General features: G+C 40.4%; 1 long non-coding RNA gene across 3 annotated transcripts; it reads right to left on the minus strand.

Moving 5' to 3' along the window:
* Positions 1 to 3129: 3129 nt before the first annotated feature.
* LOC134335596 (uncharacterized) lies at positions 3130 to 11432 on the minus strand. 3 transcript variants are annotated; one of them, XR_010015620.1, is made up of 6 exons: positions 11415 to 11432; positions 10054 to 10091; positions 9825 to 9927; positions 9603 to 9719; positions 9006 to 9113; positions 3130 to 3387 (listed from the first exon to the last, which is right to left on the minus strand). It is a non-coding gene; the product is annotated as an uncharacterized LOC134335596 (long non-coding RNA). The 3 variants fall into 3 exon arrangements; XR_010015618.1 differs by lacking the exon at positions 11415 to 11432 and adding an exon at positions 10776 to 10845; XR_010015619.1 differs by lacking the exon at positions 11415 to 11432 and adding an exon at positions 10605 to 10704.
* Positions 11433 to 12772: the final 1340 nt, after the last annotated feature.

The following is a 12772-nucleotide window of genomic DNA, read 5'->3' on the forward strand; positions in this document are numbered from 1 at the left end:
CTACTCATGTACAGTGGATTGGAAGAGTAGTAAATTATTGTCTGAATACTTTTTTAACTCAAATCAAACTATTTTATTTTTCACTGTTTAAGTGTTTCTTTCTTTAATTCTTTGTCATGAATTTTTTTGTACCACAGTGAACCACCCAGAATCAGCTACTACTCAATCACTGGACAATTATTACCACTAAAATAATGCTACTTATAAAACTATACAGGCATTAAAGACATTTAAATTGCAAAACTCAAGATTTAATTTTTAACATGCTTTCACCCTGTTCTTCAATGGTCAGTACCTCCACAGAGCAGGTATTATTTAGGTGGTGGATGATTCTCAGCACTGCAGTGAAACTGACATGGTGGTGTTGTGTTAGTGAATGTTGTGCTGGTATGAGTTGATCAGACACAGCAGTGCTGCTGGAGTTTTTAAATACCGTGTCCACTCACTGTCCACTCTATTAGACACTCCTACCTAGTTGGTCCACCTTGTAGATGTAAAGTCAGAGACAATCGCTCATCTATTGCTGCTGTTTGAGTCGGTCATCTTCTAGACCTTCATCAGTGGTCACAAGACGCTGCCCACGGGGGCTTTTGGCTGGATATTTTAGGTTGGTGGACTCTTCTCAGTCCAGCAGTGACAGTGCGGTGTTTAAAACTCCAGCAGCGCTGCTGTGTCTGATCCACTCATACCAGCACAACACACACTAACACACCACCACCATGTCAGTGTCACTGCAGTGCTGAGAATCATCCACCACCCAAATAATACCTGCTCTGTGGTGGTCCTGTGGGGGTCCTGTGGGGGTCCTGACCATTGAAGAACAGAGTGAAAGCAGGTTAAAAAGTAAGTAGAGAAACGGATGGACTACAGTCAGTAATTGTAGAACTACAAAGTGCTTCTACAGTGGGGGAAATAAGTATTTGATCTCCTGCTGATTTTGTAAGTTTACCCCCTTACAAAGACTTGAACAGTCTATATTTTTTATGGAAGGTTTATTTTAACAGAGAGAGACAGAATATCAACAAAAAATCCAGAAAAAAAACATTAAATAAAAGTTATAAATTAATTTGTATTTAATTAAGTGAAATAAGTATTTGATCCCCTACCAACCAGCAAGAATTCTGACCCCCACAGACCGGTTATGTGCCCATGAGGCTCACAAATTAGTCCTGTCCCTGTATAAAAGACTCCTGTCACAGAATCAGTTTCTTCTGTTCAAATCTCTCCACCACCATGGACAAGACCAAAGAGCTATCAAAGGACGTCAGGGACAAGATTGTAGACCTGCACAAGGTTGGAATGGGCTACAAGACCATCAGCAAGAAGCTTGGTGAGAAAGAGACCACTGTTGGTGCGATAATTTGAAAATGGAAGAAATACAAGATCACAGTCAATCGCCCTCACTCTGGAGCTCCATGCAAGATCTCACCTGGTGGGGTAAGAATGATTCTGAGAAAGGTGAGGTCAGTCCAGAATTACACGGGAGGAGCTTGTCAATGATCTCAAGGGAGCTGGGAGCACAGTCACCAAGAAAACCATTAGTAACACACTTCGCCGTAATGGATTGAGATCCTGCAGTGCCCGCAAAGTCCCTCTGCTCAAGAAGGCTCATGTACAGGCCCGTCTGAAGTTTGCCAATGAACACCTGAATGATTCAGAGAAAGCTTGGGAGAATGTGATATGGTCAGATGAGACCAAAATTGAGCTCTTTGGCATCAACTCCACTCGCCGTGTTTGGAGGCAGAGAAATGCCCGGTGGGGATGGTGTTCTTGGGGTCATATCCAGCATTTCTCTGCTCCCAGCTCCCTTGAGATCATTGACAAGCTCCTCCCGTGTAATTCTGGACTGACCTCACCTTTCTCAGAATCATTCTTACCCCACCAGGTGAGATCTTGCATGGAGCTCCAGAGTGAGGGTGATTGACTGTGATCTTGTATTTCTTCCATTTTCGAATTATCGCACCAACAGTGGTCTCTTTCTCACCAAGCTTCTTGCTGATGGTCTTGTAGCCCATTCCAGCCTTGTGCAGGTCTACAATCTTGTCCCTGACGTCCTTTGATAGCTCTTTGGTCTTGCCCATGGGGGTCGAGAGATTTGAACAGAAGAAACTGATTCTGTGACAGGAGTCTTTTATACAGGGACAGGACTAATTTGTGAGCCTCATGGGCACATAACCGGTCTGTGGGGGTCAGAATTCTTGCTGGTTGGTAGGGGATCAAATACTTATTTCACTTAATTAAATACAAATTAATTTATAACTTTTATTTAATGTTTTTTTTCTGGATTTTTTGTTGATATTCTGTCTCTCTCTGTTAAAATAAACCTTCCATAAAAATTATAGACTGTTCAAGTCTTTGTAAGGGGGTAAACTTACAAAATTAGCAGGGGATCAAATACTTACCGTATTTTCCGCACTATAAGGCGCACCTAAAAGCCTTAAATTTTCTCAAAAATCTGCCGTGCGCCTAATAATCCGGTGCGCCTTATGTGTGCACTGAGTTCCAAAATCTGTAAAAATGTTGTTGTGCGACTTTGGTAAGCGCTCCTCTTGATTGACTATCGGACCATTTCCCGCTGACACAGGGACGTAATACGTACACTACAAACGCTGGCAGCGATAAACCAATCAGAGAACATTACGTAATACGTACAGTACGTACGCTTACCTCCGCCACGCCACCTTTGCTTCCGTTACCTTTTTTTTGTAGACCGTATGTTTTAGCATGCGCCTTATAATACGGTGCGCCTTATGTATGTGTTAAGTACAGAAATAGACCCCGTAATTGAGACTGCGCCTTATAATCCGGTGCGCCTTATAGTGCGGAAAATACGGTATTTCCCCCACTGTATATGGTAAGTTTTTCAGGATGAACTCAAGTTCATATGCGTGTGAAGGCAGGCGAGCGAATACTTTTGGCAATATAGTGTATTATTGACAGTTCAAAGAAAATCAATATATTGCAAAATGTTCAAATGCTTTTTAAAAAATAGCAAATAATTCTATTTCTGTTCAGTAGACCTTTATGACGTATGCATGTGTGTGTCTTGCTGAGACATGTGAATGCAAACAAAAACTGCAATATCAGAACATGTGAATGTAAACAAAAACTGCCATACCAGAGACTCAATGATCTTTAAACTATCTGTATTGCAATTTTCTTTTGTAGGCCGTAATACGATTATAAACATAGAATTTCAGATTTTGCCAGTCACGGTTCTTAGGAGCTTCTGGTTCAGCCCTTAAACACTTCTCACAGTCTCGCTGTGCTGGTACGATACAAGATGTGATGAAGCGATTCGTGTGCCATTCCACCGCCTGCACCTCTGTCTGCAGCCAAGGTGTTTTCTTCTTATGGGCAGTTTTACCTTTGCACTGTTTGTCCATTCTGCCATAGACAAAGATTATTAGGATCAAATTCTCATAATAGCTATAAATACACAGATCAGCCATAAAATTAAAACCCGCCTAATATTATGTAAGTCCCCCTAGTGACACCTGTATAGCTCTGACCCATCGAAACATAAACTACACAAGACCAATGAGCCTTGGGTGCACATGACCCTGACACCAAGCCTACTGTGGACCATTTTTGGTAGGTACTAACCACTGTTTACTGGGAACAACCCACAAGACCTGCTGTTTTGGAGATGCATCACAGACATCACAATTTGGTCCTTGTCAAAGTCACACAGTTCCTTACTGTTGCCCATTTTTCCTGCTTCCAAAACATCACCTTCGAGAACTGACTTTGACTGCGGCTTAATACATCCCACCACCTTTTTACAAGAGTACAGTAAGAAAGTAAACCCTCGAAATTACTTGATTCTACCATGAACACTCCATGGTCTACCATGGACCAGACTCAAGTACTAACCACTGCATACTGTTACACCCCAAACCTGCTGTTTTGGAGATGCTCTGACCCTGACCATTTTTCCTGCTTTAATTTGTCTGCAATTGTCCTACCTGAGCAGGCTACTGGCTTTAGTGTTTAATGTTTCAAAGTGGGTCTGTTTCTTGTAAGTAAGACTGACACTGTGTTACACTGTTTGATTAGGTTACACCATGAGTTATATTTTTAACAACACTGTGGCTTCCCACACAGAAGTCCCAGTCCCAAGCCCATATGCCCCCTAATAATATTTACATTCTATAAAAACACACTATAATGACGACAATTTATCCCCCTCACTTACAGTCTGTAGAATACACACAGGCATTAGTTAGCTAAGTAATCAAACAGTACTTAAACCCTTTATTCACTGGGACTTCAACAAAAGCAAGAAAGCAAAAACCAAATACAAAAAGTTAAATAAAATAATATACCATCAGGATCTAGCCCAATTTTATCCAAGTTCTTGCCATGAAACTCAGCTAATCTTCCTTGCTCAAGAGCCATTAGAACTTTGCTGATCTTTTGATATACACTGGATGTCTCTGGCTCAGTGAGTTCCACTGTCTGTGACTCGACATCATCAGACAAAATGACCTCTGACAGGCACAGCTTTCCAAAGGGTTTCAGGGAGAGGAAGAAACAGCTAGATTATATTCTCAACAGAGGAAACTACACTCACAATGCTGCAGTTATGGAGTCAGGACAGGGGAAACTTGTGCCCTTTACACAACCATGTAAAGAAACATTGGGAAATGACTTCACATACTTTTAACAGTATGTGTGAGAGCAGATGCGAGAAATGGGAAGGCTGGTTCACAATGCCAGAAAAGTCACCACCTTAAAAAAAATGGAAGACCTTATGAATCCAAAAAATTACATGGAGAGAGTCAAAGCTGTCAAGTTGACATGTGGGTATGACAGTGAAACAAACAAGTTTTTGACCCCATCATTAGCAAACAAACTTGGAAATATCCTGGTTAAAGTAAGCAAACTTTTAAAAGCTCAAGGTTTCATCTCAAACAACCAACATCTTGTGAAGAATGCCAGTGAGTTTCAAGACATCCATCGGGAAAAGTAGAATGAGCTGATATCAGCCACGGCATTGAAAAACTTTGCTGATCTTGGCGAGCTGTAGGGTCTTCTCAGGCAGTCGATAGAACTCACGATGGATTCTTATGTCATGTCCAAGAAAATTGGCAAGCTGGTCCATTTCTGTGTCTATCATGTTTAGCACAGTTGAAAGGGTTGCAGCATGCTTTCTCAGTTTGGTAGATGTCAGTGGGACTCTTTGCACCACACACCTTTGCAAAGCCACAGAGACGGTCTGATCCTCTGAAATGTGTCATAGCTTCTGGTCTTGCAAACATATAACCATTGTCTATTAACAAGGATCTCTAATGCACAAAACATTTTTGGAGTCAGAAGAATTGGAACTGGGCGACCACGTTTCCCCCCGACGACAATCCTTGAGAAGTGTCTGCAGAGCTTTTTTTCCTCTTCAGACAGTGCCCAGTCCACATCCTCATGGTGATCAGAAGTGTCTCTTGATAAAAATGCAGATAAGAGCATGCTGGCAACTTCTCCTTCCCTGAGAAGAGAATAACCTGAGCCAGGCACACCTTATTCAGCTCCATCCAGGCTTTTGCAGAGGGACTTTCCGAGAGTGAAATGTACCACTCATCTTGTACTTGACTGAGATATGCATGCATGTCTTCAGTAAAAGGCATGAGAGTCGGTACGTTCCACTTTGCTTACCTTATGTTCCTCAATGCCGTGGCTGATATTAGCTCATTCTACTTTTCCCGATGGATGTCTTGAAACTCACTGGCATTCTTCACAAGATGTTGGTTGTTTGAGATGAAACCTTGAGCTTTTAAAAGTTTGCTTACTTTAATCAGGATATTTCCAAGTTTGTTTGCTAATGATGGGGTCAAAAACTTGTTTGTTTCACTGTCATACCCACATGTCAACTTGACAGTTTTGACTGTCTCCATGTAATTTTTTGGATTCATAAGATCTTCCATTTTCTTTAAGGTGGTGACTTTTCTGGCATTGTGAACCAGCCTTCCCATTTCTCGCATCTGCTCTCTCACATACTGTTGATTCTTGTCTAATTTCCCCTTTTGTTTAACAAGTGCTGCCCAACATCAAGTTTCCCCTGTCCTGACTCCATAACTGCAGCATTGTGAGCGTAGTGTCCTCTGTTGTGAATATAATCTAGCTGTTTCTTCCTCTCCCTGAAACCCGGCTTTGGCATACGGCTTAGAGCAATACAAGCAGTAATGTTTTTTGTTGTACACTCTTCGTCCACCTCTTTTTTGACTTGCGCTAACAACTATTAGATCATTTATGTTCTTACTTGAACCAAGTTCTTCTTCTGCTCCAGTGGCTTCAGGTGTAAAGCTGTGCCCGTCAAAGGTCATTTTGTCTGATGTTGTGGAGTCACAGACAGTGGAACTCTCTGAGCCAGAGACATCCAGTGTATTGTGCTTTGTTTTTTGGTTTGGTTTAAGGCTAGTGTCAATGTCACTATCACAAGTCGTATCAGGTATGTAATCATCTGCACTTTCTGATGAAGAATCAAATAGCTCACTGGAATTGTCAAGATTTGTGTCTTTCATTTACAAAACAAGAAATCATAATAAGAAAAACTTTAATACTTAATCCTAAATTTAAAACTTAATTTATCAGTAAATTTACATATACAGTGGGGCCAAAAAGTATTTAGTCAGCCACTGATTGTGCAGGTTCTCCTACTTAGACAGATGAGAGAGGTCTGTAATTTTCATCATAGCTACACTTCAACTATGAGAGACAAAATGAAAAAAAAAATCCAGGAAATCACATTGGAGGATTTTTAAAGAATTTATTTGTAAATTATGGTGGAAAATAAGTATTTGGTCAATAACAAAAGTTCAACTCAATACTTTGTAACATAACCTTTGTTGGCAATGACAGAGGTCAAACGTTTCCTGTAAGTCTTCACCAGGTCTGCACACACTGTAGCTGCTATTTTGGCCCATTCCTCCATGCAGATCTCCTCTAGAGCAGTGATGTTTTGGGGCTGTCGCTGGGCAACACGGACTCCACACATTTTCTATGGGGTTGAGGTCTGGAGACTGGCTAGGCCACTCCAGGACCTTGAAATGCTTTTTACGGAGCCACTCCTTCGTTGCCCGAGCGGTGTGTTTGGGATCAGTCATGCTGGAAGACCCAGCCATGTTCCATCTTCAATGCTCTCACTGATGGAAGGAGGTTTTGGCTTAAAATCTCACGATACATGGCCCCGTTCATTCTTCCCTTAACACGGATCAGTCGTCCTGTCCCCTTTGCAGAAAAACAGCCCCAAAGCATGATGTTTCCACCCCCATGCTTCACAGTAGGTATGGTGTTCTTGGGATGCAACTCAGCATTCTTCTTCCTCCAAACACGACGAGTTGAGTTTTTACCAAAAAGTTCCATTTTGGTTTCATCTGACCACATGATATTCTCCCAATCCTCTTCTGGATCATCCATATGCTCTCTGGCAAACTTCAGACGGGCCTGGACATGTACTGGCTTAAGCAGGGGGGCACGCCTGGCACTGCAGGATTTGAGTCCCTCTCGGCGTAGTGTGTTACTGATGGTAGCCTTTGTTACTTTGGTCCCAGCTCTCTGCAGGTCATTTATCAGGTCCCTCCGTGTAGTTCTGGGATTTTTGCTCACCGTTCTCATGATCATTTTGACCCCACGGGATCGAGGGAGATTATCAATGGTCTTGTATGTCTTCCATTTTCTTACAGTTGCTCCCACAGTTGATTTATTCACACCAACCTGCTTGCCTATTGTAGATTCACTCTTCCCAGCCTGGTGCAGGTCTACAATTTTCTTCCTGGTGTCCTTCGACAGCTCTTTGGTCTTGGCCATGGTTGAGTTTGGAGTCTGACTGTTTGAGGCTGTGGACAGGTGTCTTTTATACAGATAACGAGGTCAAACCGGTAATACAGGTAACGAGTGGAGGACAGAAGAGCTTCTTAAAGAAGAAGTTACAGGTCTGTGAGAGCCAGAAATCTTGCTTGTTTGTTATTGACCAAATACTTATTTTCCACCATAATTTACGAATAAATTCTTTAAAAATCCTACAATGTGATTTCCTGGATTTTTTTTTCTAATTTTGTCTCTCATAGTTGAAGTGTACCTATGATGAAAAGTACAAACCTCTCTCATCTTTCTAAGTAGGAGAACCTGCACAATCAGTGGCTGACTAAATACTTTTTGGCCCCACTGTATGTTTGATGATCTCAAATACACAAGTACTTTTTTGTCATGTTTTTGTATTTTGGGTTTTTAGTTAATTAAAAGAATGTAATAAGTTAATTGTGATGATAATCTAGCAAGAATAATTGTTTATTGTGATGTATCTACAAGGTAAGTTCAAGGGGAACATATAGGGCAGATTTTAACTTTCACAGTGATTTTTTTCTTGGATAATTATCATTTTATTCTGAACACTTACGGCGTCCCCACAACACACCTTCAGTTAGTGTATGAGTAGAAACTGTGTGTAGAAACTGAACTAAACTGGTCCCCACAATGACTATAACATTGTGTGTGTGAAAGGTCCCCACAAGTGACTATTACATTGTGTGTGTGAAAGGTCCCCACAAGTAACTATAACATTGTGCGTGTATGTAACAGGTCCCCACAATGACTGTAACATTGTGTGTGTGTGTGTGTGAAAGGACCTTTCACACACACAATGTTACCATTCCTTGTGGGGACCTTTCACACACACAATGTTACAGTCATTGTGGGGACCAGTTTAGTTCAGTTTCTACACACAGTTTCTACTCATACACTAACTGAAGGTGTGTTGTGGGGACGTCGTAAGTGTTCAGAATAAAGTGATAATTATACAAGACAAAAATCCCTGTGAAAGTTAAAATCTGCCCTAAATGTTCCACTAGAACTTACCTTGTAGATACATCAAAATAAACAATTATTCTTGCTAGATTTACATCACAATTAACTTATTACATTCTTTTTACTGACTAAAAACCCAAAATACTAAAATATATGACAAAAGAGAGGCTGTAAAACTAAAAGTCAAGTAGTGGACATGCATGTACCTGTTGAGGAGTGCTGTTTGAAACAGAAGCATCATCCATCTGAGTCTTGGACAGGATAGAGGATTGGGAGTCGTCCTCCACCACGGCTCTAGCTGCAATGCTGGGTGTCTGTAAACACAATTTAAAATAACTATATCAAAAAACATGCACCAGACTTTAGAAAATAATTTTATAATAATAAAAAAATTATCTTTTGCCCAGTCAAGCAGTCTGTGTTCACACATATTAAATAAAACAGGCTTTGCGGGGACCTTTCACACACACAATGTTACAGTCATTGTGGGGACCAAGTCAGTTTCTACACACAGTTTGTACTCAGAAACTAACTGAAGGTGTGTTGTGGGGACGCCGTAAGTGTTCAGAATAAAGTGATAATTATACAAGACAAAAATCCCTGTGAAAGTTAAAATCTGCCCTATATGTTCCCCTAGAACCTACCTTGTAGATACATCACAATAAACAATTATTCTTACTAGATTATCATCACAATTAACTTATTACATTCTTTTAATTAATTAAAACCCCAAAATACTAAAATATATGACAAAAGAGAGCCTGTAGTTTTAACTTAAAGTGATGATGTGGATGTGCATGTACCTGTAGAGGAGTGCTGTTTAAAACAGAAGCATCATTCATCTTGGATCTTAGAGTCTTGGACAGGACAGAGGATTGGGAGTCGTCCTCCACCACGGCTCTAGCTGCAATGCTGGGCGTCTGTACAAATTTTAAATATTTATTTTTATTGGGCTCCCTTAAGTAATCACACAAATTAAACACTTTATGACAACTTTTAACAGAATGCCTGACTGGTCAATGTACCTGTTGGTCAGTTTTTTCCGTTGTGCTTCTGCATATGAACTTTTAAATGGCAGGACTTGCTGATATCTTCTACATTTATATCACTGGGTGCTTTTGTAGCCACCTGTAAACATATTTTCATAGATAATTAGACTTAATGCATTTGGTATTTTGGTTCTTTAAGCATTTTAATTTTTATTCTTATCCTGCAATATGAGCCAGTCTGTACACCATGTATTGTGCAACATACTCGTGTTCTCCATGAGCAGTCTTCACATTCATTTCAAACTGCAGAAAAAAACAAAACAATTATTGTACTGGATTAAGTCTAGGTCTTTAAAGTTATTATTATATGCCTTATGCATATAATATGCATATAAAAAGTTTTTTAAAATATGAGGTGCAATTAAGCAACAATGCAAGAAAAAGGGACAAAAACTAAAATTATAATAATATATTATTTATATGTGTTATTTATTAGGGTTTTGCATTAATTATACAGTACAGTACAAATCTGTTTGTATATGGTTTGCATCTGCAGATACACTCTTGTTCAGAGTCTGGCCAAAAAGGTTAAATGTTATCTTAAAGTCCATTCGATCATGTTCATGTTGTTTATTAGGTTTGTGGGTATAAAACTTATCTTTACTTATTAGCGCATCACACTGGACTTAGTGACGCGTCTGCAGACGCGCACCAAACAACCTGTTCAGTAAACTACACCTGAACACACTGAAACGCGCTAGAAACCAACACAATACACACAGATTAGTTTTGTACAAATAAACATAAGCTACTAACACTCGCTGTAGAACACATGTTGTAACGAAATCATTTATAATGTCCTTGTTAAAACGACATACTGAAGTTTTTTTCTCTGCCTGGCAGTAATACGCGTAAGAATGCCTGCTTTCACTTTTCCTGCCCAAACATTTAAGCATTTAATTTCATTTTGTAACAAACTTGCCTTACAGTTAAAGCTCCGAGTTCTACTTCTACCCACAGAACAGAGACTGAAAACCAGGTTCATTAGTGAAGTAATGCTACACCTGTTTCAAATTAAAGGCCCCAATGGAGACTGCAGCCGCACACAGACATTTCAAACTAACAGTTTTCTGTCTTTTTAAGTTACCAAAAATTTGTTGTCATTTTTAAATTTATTTAATGGAAAATTAATATAAATATCTAAATATATCTAAAAACACGCAGTCATTGTTATTTAACCACTGCACTGTCACAGCCCAATTATAAACAAGAAGCTTTATTTGCACTCATTTACACCGATCAGCCATAACATTAAAACCACCTCCTTGTTTCTACACTCACTGTCCATGTTATCAGCTCCACTTACCATATAGAAGCACTTTGTAGTTCTACAATTACTGACTGTAGTTTATCTGTTTCTCTACATGCTTTGTTACCCCCTTTCATGCTGTTCTTTAATACATTTACATGTTCTTTAATAGCAGGACAGGTCAGGTTTTAATGTTATGGCTGGAGAAGGAGAAGAACTGGTATTAAAGAACAAATAACTATTCACTAACAGAACTAATTAACATAATTTGACGGTTGAACAATTGTTATACTGGTTTGACATGCAAATATGCTTACCTTGTGTTTCATTTTTGGTCCTCTATATAAGTTCTTAGCTTCTTAGCTGGTTTCTCCTGCATATAATCTTCTTTTTTTGTCCACTGTGTGAATATCCATCTTTAACACTAAAAATGTCTGAAATCGTTCCTAATGGGGACCAGGAAGTGGGTGGTTCCCAACCTTATTTGGAATCCGTGTGTGTGTGTGATTCCGGCTATAAAAAAAAGGGGGCGCAACTGAGCACAACCCACACACTCACACATTCACCGAAAAACATGCGTTTTGAGCCAATGCTAAAAACCACACAGGCACCATTAGTAGGCCTCCTGTATCCATTTAAAATAGGTTTCCTTTATGGGGACTAGACTTTAGGTCCCCACACTGCAAGAGGTCCCCACGACGTGACTGTGTAAACAGATTCATGTCCCCTCAATGTGATGAATACCAGTGCACACACACACACACACACACACACACACACACACACTCTCACACTCTCACACACACACACACACACACACACACACACACACACACACACACCGCAGGTAAAAGAAGCCCAAATCCATTACGTGGCTGTAATGCGACCCACAAAAACGACCCACAAAAACACTTTTAAGTCCGAATCTGATCATCTTTTATTCACAATTCGACCAAAAGTATGTGGACACCTCTCCTAAATACTGAGGGGATTACTGAGGAGGTTTAGGGAAGGCCCTTTCCTGTTCCGGTTCACCACTGAACTACTTTAGGATGAACTGCATCGTTCATTGTGATCGGTACCTGACCTTGCAAATGTCCTTTGCACTGGATGGGCACAAATTCCCACAGACTCTTAAACCTTATGGAAAGCCTTCTATGCCGAGTGGATCTGTTATAGCTGCAAAAGCGGGTGTGTGTGGAGGAGCCACTCCATATAAAATACTGTTGACCGTCAAGCTTACGGTCGGGCGTCCACATGCACTGTGTGGCCAAAGGTATCTCTTCTGAGGGGCAGTTGTAGCCTAGCCTAGTAATCAGAAGGTTGCCGGTTCAAGCCTCACCACTGCCAGGTTGCCACTGTTGGGCCCTTGAGCAAGGCCCTTAACCTTCAATTGCTTAGACAATATGCTGTCAAAGTACTGTAAGTCGCTTTGGATAAAAGCGTCCGCTAAATGCTGGTAAATGTAAATGTTCTGACCAGACTTTGGAGTATGTCTGTGGGAATTTGTGCCCGACGGAGCATTCGTACAGCATGTTCCAGTTCATTCATGCCAAACCGTGTGTTGTGTTTTGATTCAGCTCTTGTCATCCTACGCTCCCAAGAACAGGGCGTGTCTAAATTCTCATATCCTTTTTTAAGCGTTTAAGTTTAAGCGTTTTCGGGACACGGAGGG

The sequence above is a fragment of the Trichomycterus rosablanca genome, chromosome 21, assembly GCF_030014385.1.
Source record: "Trichomycterus rosablanca isolate fTriRos1 chromosome 21, fTriRos1.hap1, whole genome shotgun sequence".
Lineage (NCBI taxonomy): Eukaryota > Metazoa > Chordata > Actinopteri > Siluriformes > Trichomycteridae > Trichomycterus > Trichomycterus rosablanca.